Below are 9,281 nucleotides of genomic sequence, written 5' to 3' on the forward strand. Positions count from 1 at the left end.
GGGGTATTAAATGATCACTTCTTCCACGAGATAAGTCAGTGGAAGTATTTCAGACACGCAAAGCGTAATCTGTTTGACTTGTACAGAATGTTCAGGTACTTAGGTACTTTGCCAGCACTCAGCATCAAGCCTGTTTTGATTGGAAATAGACTATCAAGGAGATTTTCTGAGAGCCTCTTGACACGCATGCACTGCTATCCACACGCAGCGCCCGCCTGTGTTGTTGTGGGGGTAATTGTTAATAATTAGTGTAGCCGCGGTTCTGTCATATCAGCAGTGCTCTCAACCAAATCTCCCAAGCCTGCTGACGCCAGACTTGCATCTATGAACTTAATAAACCCTTTAGACTAAGTTGTTGCTTTCCAATCTGTTATGAGATCTGGGAGCCTGAGCGAAATAACAGCCTTGTTGTTTTTCAGGGAGCTGGGTTTGCTGCTGTAGGTGGCGACTGGAGGAGAAATCCTTGAGATTTGGAGCAGAATTATACAGAGAGAGAGAAAAAAACGAAGCACAGATGTACCAGCGCACATGGACGCGCGCGCACACACACACACGTGTAATCACTTAAACACACAGTGAGCGGCTCTAGAGCTCTTTGGTTAAAAAACACTCCACGTTGCGGTTAATCCCATCTCCAGATGTGCGAGTCACAGGGTGGCTGCTGCTACTGCACAGCATGCCGATGAACCAGACGGGGGCTAAATTATGCCACGCGAGGCGTCCTGCTTGGTTTATCTAATATTAAAAAATAAATAAAGCAAAGCCTCTGGGTTTTCAACAAAGGGGCCCATAACACTATGAACAAAACGTCAGTTAATTATCTCTACACAGGTGTGTGTCTTATTCTAAAGACTCGGTTCTTGTTTTGACTGGTTAGGTGACACTAATCGGCACAAATCATTCAGATTAATACTAATCTCTTTTACCTTGATCACTGTTGTCATCTACACAAAGGGAGTAATGACGCTTTGAGAAAAAGAAAAAGCACTCTGATATAGATCTGTGTGTTTTTCATGTCTGTTGTTAACACAAAAGCTAAAACCTTAACTGGAGCTTCACATTCACAGAACTGAAACAATCAGACTCAAATAATCAACTTGATTTCATGGTTTGAGCACATAAACTGCTGGTTTAGGAATAAGCGTCAATCCTGCCACATGTACGGCCTCCGTTTCAGATTATGCGATTCCCAAAGTGGTTGCTGCAGCCCCCTAGTGGGTGCTGAAGTTAGGCCTGCAGGCTTGCTGGCCAAGAAGGTGCATTTTACAATTAAAAACAAAAAGCAATCACAACTATTAAAATAAAACCCATCCATCCATCCATCCATTCGCTTCCACTTATCCTTTTCAGGGTCACGGGGGGCGCTGGAGCCTATCCCAGCTGTCATAGGGCGAGAGGAACCCATGGAATTTAAATGACTTCTTATCGTAGGTGGCAGACGTAAAGCTCATAAGAGAGAATCGGCTTTAACGAGCAAATCAATCAACAGAACTTCAACAAACAAATCAAAATAAATCACCGAGAAGAAAACACTCCATCGTAGTTTCATGCAGTAATCAGAGTTATGATTAAAGGATTGCGTGGGTGGCAGAAGGTTGCCAGATTTCAAATTGGGTTTCGGACCTTGCAAGTTTGTAAAAAAAAAAAAAGAGAGAGAGACGTTGCAGGGTGAAAAGAACATTTGAAACTAATGATACATATACGTATGTGTGATGAAGCAGCTCTTCCATCCTTAAACATCAGCACCTTTATTTATTTTTATTTAAAAATACACTGACACTGCCATTGAATGCATCGATGGGATAATCTTACATATTATTGGGTGATTTCATAAAGATTTCGATTTTAAGCTGTGCTTCTTTCATCCTCTGCTGCACACCATCATCTATCTGTATTGTTTCTGACAGTTGGCAGTTGGCTTAGTGGAGGTTAGTAAACACAGATTCACTCAGCAACATCACTTTATTGTTACTACACATTCAGGTGGCATGTATACACCACTCACAGTACAATGAAACAATATCATCACAGGTGTCCTTCTGTTCACATACATGTTGTTTCAGCGGTAGGGTGAATTTGTGTGTGTGTGTGTGTGTGTGTGTGTGTGTGTGTGTGTGTGTGTGTGTGTGTGTGTGTGTGTGTGCGTTTTAGTCCAATTCTCTCCTTTTAATCAATTCATGGCTTGCATTTTTTTCATATACTATTCTGCATGTTCCTCTGTGTACATCTGCACATTTTATGTCTCAGGTTTATGATGATGTAGCTTTATGGCATCTTTTTTTGGCTTTGTTCATCATTTCAGTTCTTCGCTGGAGGATGACGGTGTCTCAGAGCCATCAGGACATTCCTGCAACAAATAAAAATAAAACTCTGGTTTTAAACATAGCTTTAGGCTTTAATGCCAATACAGTAGAACAGTGATACATCTCACCTTCACTCTCTCCAGCTCTGGTCTGCCTGGGAGTGATTTTTGTGAGGAAAAGGCCTGTGAGGAAAGACAGTAAGGTTGACTCATAGGGTGAGGGAAGAAATAGTGTGCTAGGGTGAACATCAGGTCAGGCTGCTGCAGGCTCACCTTCTTTGACTGCTGTACCTCCTCTGTGGACTTAGACCTATTTTTCATGTGTTTCTGAGGAGAGGTGTTGGTGGGACACTAGGCAGAGGGAAGGGTCGCATTAGACGGCGAATGATTAAAATTTAGTGTATGAGAGTATCGGGTTCTTAAGTACCTCATTTGTCTTCTGCTCCATGGCTGACTTGAAAGTTTTTCCTCAGAAGTTCGGGGCTGTGGGGACTTAGGATGGATCACTCTGTTTTTCTTGCAAACTTTGGCTGTGCAACTAAAAGGTTAGGAGAAAAAACGAGAGAAACTTTCAAAAACCGTGACTGCACGCAACAACAACAGACAAGGGAAAGTCATTAATAGTGCGCAGGGAGCCACCAGCCACCCGCACAGTACAGAGATGGTCAGAGGAGAGCGAGGAGGCTCTTAAGGATTGTTTTGAGTCGACTGTGTGGGAGGTGATTTGTGATGACCACGGAGAGGACATCGACAGCCTTACTACATGCATTACTGACTATATAAACTTCTGTGTGGATAACACTGTACCTACCAGGACTGTACGGTGTTTCTCCAACAACAAACCTTGGATTACCCCAGAAATTAAAACCGTCCTCAAGCAGAAGAGGAGGGCCTTCAAATCCAGAGACAAAGAGGAGTTGAAAAGGGTGCAGAGAGAGCTGAGGGGACTGATAAGGAATGGGAAGGAGAGCTACAGGCAGAAGATGGAGAACCAGCTTCAACAAAACAACGTTGGTGAAGTCTGGAGAGGCCTCAGAACCATCTCGGGCCACAAACAGCAGAACTCTCTGCCTGGGAGGGATGTGAGGTGGGCAAATGAACTGAATCATTTCTTCAACAGATTTGATTCAGCCATGAGGCAGTCTGCAACATCGGCTGCAGACTCACCCACCCCCACTGCTGCTGTTCCACCTCAGACACTTCACACCTCCTCTATTCACCCTGCTCACTCCCCCCCACCCCCAACTGCAGCATCCAATACACACTCAACACAAGGCTCCAGCCTGTCTCTCTCAACCACCCAGGTTAGGAGGGAACTGAGGAGGATTAATGGCAAGAAGGCAGCGGGTCCAGATGGCATCAGCTCGAGGGTCGTCAGGTCCTGCGCGGACCAACTGTGTGGGGTGATGGAGCACCTCTTCAACCTGAGCCTGAGGTTGGGAAGAGTCCCACAGCTCTGGAAAACCTCCTGTGTTGTACCAGTGCCAAAGACTTCACGCCCCAAGGACCTCAACAGCTACAGGCCGGTGGCTCTGACATCCCACCTGATGAAGACCCTGGAGCGGTTGGTCCTGGCTCAGCTTCGGCGCCTAATAAGCTCATCACTGGACCCACTTCAGTTTGCCTACCAGCCTGGCATTGGAGCGGATGATGCCGTTATTCACCTCCTACATCGTTCCCTCGCTCACCTGGAGACCGCTGGAAGCACTGTGAGAATCATGTTCTTTGATTTCTCCAGTGCCTTCAACACCATTCTTCCCACAGTCCTGAAGGACAAGCTGGAGAACTCTGGAGTGGACCATCACCTCACTACCTGGATCCTGGACTACCTCACCGACCGACCACAGTATGTGAGGACTCAGGGCTGTAGTGTCGGACAGGGTCGTCTGCAGTACGGGGGCCCCACAGGGAACGGTTCTGGCTCCGTTCCTCTTCACCATCTACACTGCAGACTTCTCCCACAATTCCACCCGGTGCTTCCTGCAGAAGTTCTCTGATGACTCTGCAATAGTCGGCCTCATCACTGATGGGGACGACAAGGAGTACAGAGGTCTGACCCAAGACTTTGTGGACTGGTGCCAGCTGAACTACCTCCAGATCAACGCCAGTAAAACCAAGGAACTGGTGGTAGACTTCCGCAGGCACAAGCATTCTCCACTGCAACCACTGAACATCCAAGGTATGGACATTGAGGCTGTGGACAGCTACAGGTACCTTGGTGTTCATCTGAACAATAGACTGGACTGGACTCATAACTCAGACGCCCTCTACAGGAAAGGGCAGAGCAGGCTGTACCTGCTGCGGAGACTCAGGTCGTTTGGAGTGGAGGGCCCACTCCTGAAGACCTTCTATGACTCTGTTGTGGCTTCTGCTATCTTTTATGGCGTGGTCTGCTGGGGCGGCAGCATCTCTGCTGGGGACAGGAAGAGACTGAACAGGGTGATCCGAAGGGCCAGCTCTGTTCTAGGATGCCCTCTGGACCCAGTGGAGGTGGTGAGTGACAGGAGAACGGCGGCTAAGCTGTCATCCCTGATGGACAACATCTCCCACCCCATGCAGCAGACTGTGACAGCACTGAGCAGCTCCTTCAGTGGGAGACTGCGGCACCCACGGTGTGGGACGGAGAGATTTCGCAGGTCTTTCCTCCCCACTGCTGTCAGACTCCATAATAAAGACTTTAACTGATCAAGCACACACATCCATACATATGCAATAATACTAAGTGCAATAATCCTTTCTGTCATCGTTGTATTTTTACTCAGTTGTATATAGTATTTGTATTTGTGTTGTATTTTTATCTTATTGTATATTTATTTTATTTTATTCTACTGTACATAGTATTTTATTTTATTCTATTCTGTACAGTTGTGTACTGTATTTATTCTTATTGTATTCTAATTTTTGCCTCATAACTTTTGCACTGTCCACTTCCTGCTGTGACAAAACAAATTTCCCACGTGTGGGACTAATAAAGGTTATCTTATCTTATCTTATATCCAGTAAAATGCAAACAATTAATCTTGCCCTAAGCGGTCTGATCCACTGCAAGAGATCCAAGTGAAGCTAGAGCAAGAGAGTGTGCAGTTATGAGCTCTTCTCACTAGAGGGTGTCTCTGACTCAGAGATACACTGCTGCAGATTTCAGTGTCCTATTGTTTGTTTTTAGCTTTGGGATTCACTAGAAGCAAAAATTATGACTGATTACAGGTTAACTTGGCTCAAATTTCTCTACTGGCAAAACAGGCATACTTAAAAAAAAAAAAAAAAAGGAGCGGTGGGGGGGGGGGGGGGAGAAGGGGTGGTAATTCTTCTGACCTTGTTTGATTATACATAAATCCACCAAAAAAATTTTTTTAAATTGTATTTCAGTATATAAACATTGCTTGTTGGAGCCCTAACGGTTGACATAACAGAAGCTCAACTTTAGCTGAGAGGACGAAAGCAAAACAGCAAGTCACAGCAAATAAAATCGTGAAAAGAAGGACTGCTCTGAACAAGGACACACACAGTTACTCAAACAGTGATTCCTCGAGAACTGAAAGACCACAGAGAACACTAGGCAACAGTCACAGCCAGGGCCACAGCTGGAGTCATGAGCCCTGTTGGCTGAGGGACAAAACACCACTGGGTCTGGTTCAGTGAACAAGAGACTTTTTTTCCCTTTCTTTTTTTAACAGTCCATCAGCCTCCCTTTTGATGTCTGCTTCTCTCTGTCAGGCACACCGATGAGATTCTAATGGTATGAAGGGGTGGTTCAGTGCTGCTGTTCAAAAAGAAGAAATAAAATATGTCATAGGTATTTCAAACAAAAGACTTGAGCTTAAAAGCTCTTGGTTGAACATGGGAACCAACATTATTGAAAGCGGAAACTTTAAAATTAGGAAGTTATTGTAGTTTTCTGATGCTTTTCTCTACATCCTGCAGAGAATAGCAGAAACACCATCTAAGTGGATCTATCACTTTTGCCAGTATTTTTTTTTCTGGGTCTTTTTCCTATGATTTGCCTTTTGTTCTGTCTCTCTGTCCTCTATTCTCCTTCTCCTCTCCCCCAACCAGTCACCGCAGATGGGTGTCCCACCCTGAGCCTGGTTCTGCTGAAGGTCTGTTCCTGTTAATAGGGAGTTTTTCCTTCCCACTGTCACCAGGTGCTTGCTCGGAGGAGGTTGTGTAATTCTTGGGGTTTCTTTAATATTGTAGGGTCTTTACCTTATAATATAAATGAACTTGAGGTGACTGCTGTTGTGAATGAATAGTATAAAAATAACTGTAAATTGAATTAATAATGTAATTTGGCATATTGCAACCTAATAAATATGAAAAATGATGTGATAGTAACAGAAATAACTTCATATCCTTGATGTTTCTACATTAAAAAAATACCTGTTTCTAAATCCTGATTGGTGCAGAGACATATGCAACATTACCATTATGTAACTGAGGCAACTGAGTCATTTCACAAAAAGCTGTGTTTTTTTTTCAGAGCCTTTAAAGCGTCAATCATTGCTGAGTTTTCAAAATGTAGCACATCTAACAGACAGCTTATCTCTTTCCAAGATGCATGCGATTACAATTTACTTATTACTTACTGATGAGGCTAGAATGCCAAAAACACACACACACACACATATATATATATACACATATATACACACACACACACACATATATATATATACACACACATATATATACACACACATATATATACACACACATATAATATATGTGTGTGTGTGTATATATATATATATGTCATATATATATATATACACACACACACATATATATATATACACACACACACACACATATAGTACCCACAACCACACACACACACACACACTACACACACACAAACTACACACACACACACACATACACAACACACACACATATATATACATATACATATATATATATATATATATATATATACATATATACACGCACTCTGACTGAAGTCAAACAGTCTACTATTCTGGGCTCCAGTTCTGCCTAATCTTACAGGAAGCATTTAGCCCAGGGCTCATAAAGAATGAATAGGAAATGATCAACGGGAGCGCACTCACTCGCTGTGATGGCTGACATCATGGTGGCATCACTTTTGATGCTGCAGGGAACTCTGGTACAAAGTCCTACCTGAAGTGGAATATATGTGATATTCAGTGAGGCCAGAAATACTCCACTTGGTCAGTACCAGTGAAGTTTCTGGTTTCTTTTATACAAGTTCCATTACCACAGAACATGTATGTTTGTTCGGTAGGTACAGCCAGGAGGGATGATGAACTCTCTGCACTTACTTTAAAATGTGCATTATAGCCCTTTGAGGGACAGCTGAGGATAATCTGAGGCTTGATGGCAGGGCAGGCATTCAAAGAGTCCTGAGTGCTCTTTCTGACCAACTCGCTGAAGGAAATGACCTAAATGTGAATGATTTGCTTGCCTCACTCTGTCTATCCCCCGCTTTCCTCTGTTACCGTCTTTTCATCTTTGTGTAGAAGAGAAATTCTTCCACTGCAGACGAAGCCAAGAAGTGGAGGATCGTATAGGTTAAACTGAGGCGGGTGGAAGTTCAGCTCCTTTGTAGCAGAGATAAAAACCCCTGTGGCTTTGAGAAACACTTCGCCAACGATTAGTCCACATGAGCAACAATCAAGGTGGCACATCGAAATCATCACGTCTCTTTTTTTGATATAGATAAAAAGAAATGTACATGCATAAAGCTTTTACATGCCCCTACAGACGGGAGCATACACGTGCAAAGCAATCTTTACCATTTAAAGCTACTGAATAAGTTTTGTTCTGCAGGGATGGGCAAACAGACTCAATTTGAGATGCAGCAGAAGGAAGAAGATAAGGCAGAAAAGTTTAATGACTACGTAGCCTTTATGATCCTTAATAAACGCTGCTGTTCACATCTGCGTTACGTAAGAAGCAAATCTATTCCGGAGGTTTGAATCCATAACCCTGAAAGAACCTCACACAGAGCCTATCTTTGCGTCCGGGTCAACACTAATTAACTCCCTAACTGAGAAACAGAACATGACAAGAGCTCCTTAAGCATAAGTTTCCTGTGGATGTGTGTTCTGCCTCTACACTGTCACTCCTGCCTTCTTCCTGCTCAACCTAAAGGTCTGCCAAATCACTCCCTCCTGGAAACACAATAAGAAGTCATTAGTTTCATTCGCTGATTTAGTCAAACAGTGATGACACTGGATGCCTGTATCGCTTCAGCCATGTGTTGATGGTTTCAAGTCTTTTGGGAGGAATTCAAACCAGGAGTTAAAAATCAGTGTCTGACATTTCTCAGCCACCACACAAGTGTCTGCAAACATGCTGATCGCAAATCTTCACGTGGCCAGGATTTGTGTAATAAAATGGGCTGTTTTACCACAGACAACACACAGCGAGATGGCTGGAGCACCAAGGTCAGCATGTGAGCAGTGATGGAAGAGAGCACATGAAAATGGCTCAGTGTCAAGGACATTATGCTGTGTAATTGATGATGATGTGCTGTCTGTTTTGTCACACTCAGGTGGGACATGCACACATCCCAACTACACCCAGCTGGATGTATTAAGTCAGTAGCTGACCAGCACAACTGCCCTCTGTCGGAATCACAGCTGAGCCATGTGTATCTCACCTGATACCCGAGTCATGGTTATGACTCCATAATCTTTTCATTCTTAACCCACTGAAGACTGATTGAAGACTGCCCTTCAACTGTGCACAATCTTTCAATCCACATTAATGTGCCTGCATCGATCGGCTGGACAGGTTTTGTTTTACAGCACTTACACATATTTTGCAGGACTCTCTAAGGCGGTGTGAGCTCCCATTAGAAGAACTATTTTAGAAATCCAGAACCTGCTTGTTATTCATCCAGATGTACAATGGACATGAAGCTTAGCTCAAACTGAAAGCTGTAAACAACAAAACAGAGACAAGACAGAGCACTAGCACAGTCTGAATGAAAACG

The sequence above is a fragment of the Simochromis diagramma genome, unplaced genomic scaffold, assembly GCF_900408965.1.
Source record: "Simochromis diagramma unplaced genomic scaffold, fSimDia1.1 OVJJ01000685.1, whole genome shotgun sequence".
Classification (NCBI taxonomy): Eukaryota; Metazoa; Chordata; class Actinopteri; order Cichliformes; family Cichlidae; genus Simochromis; species Simochromis diagramma.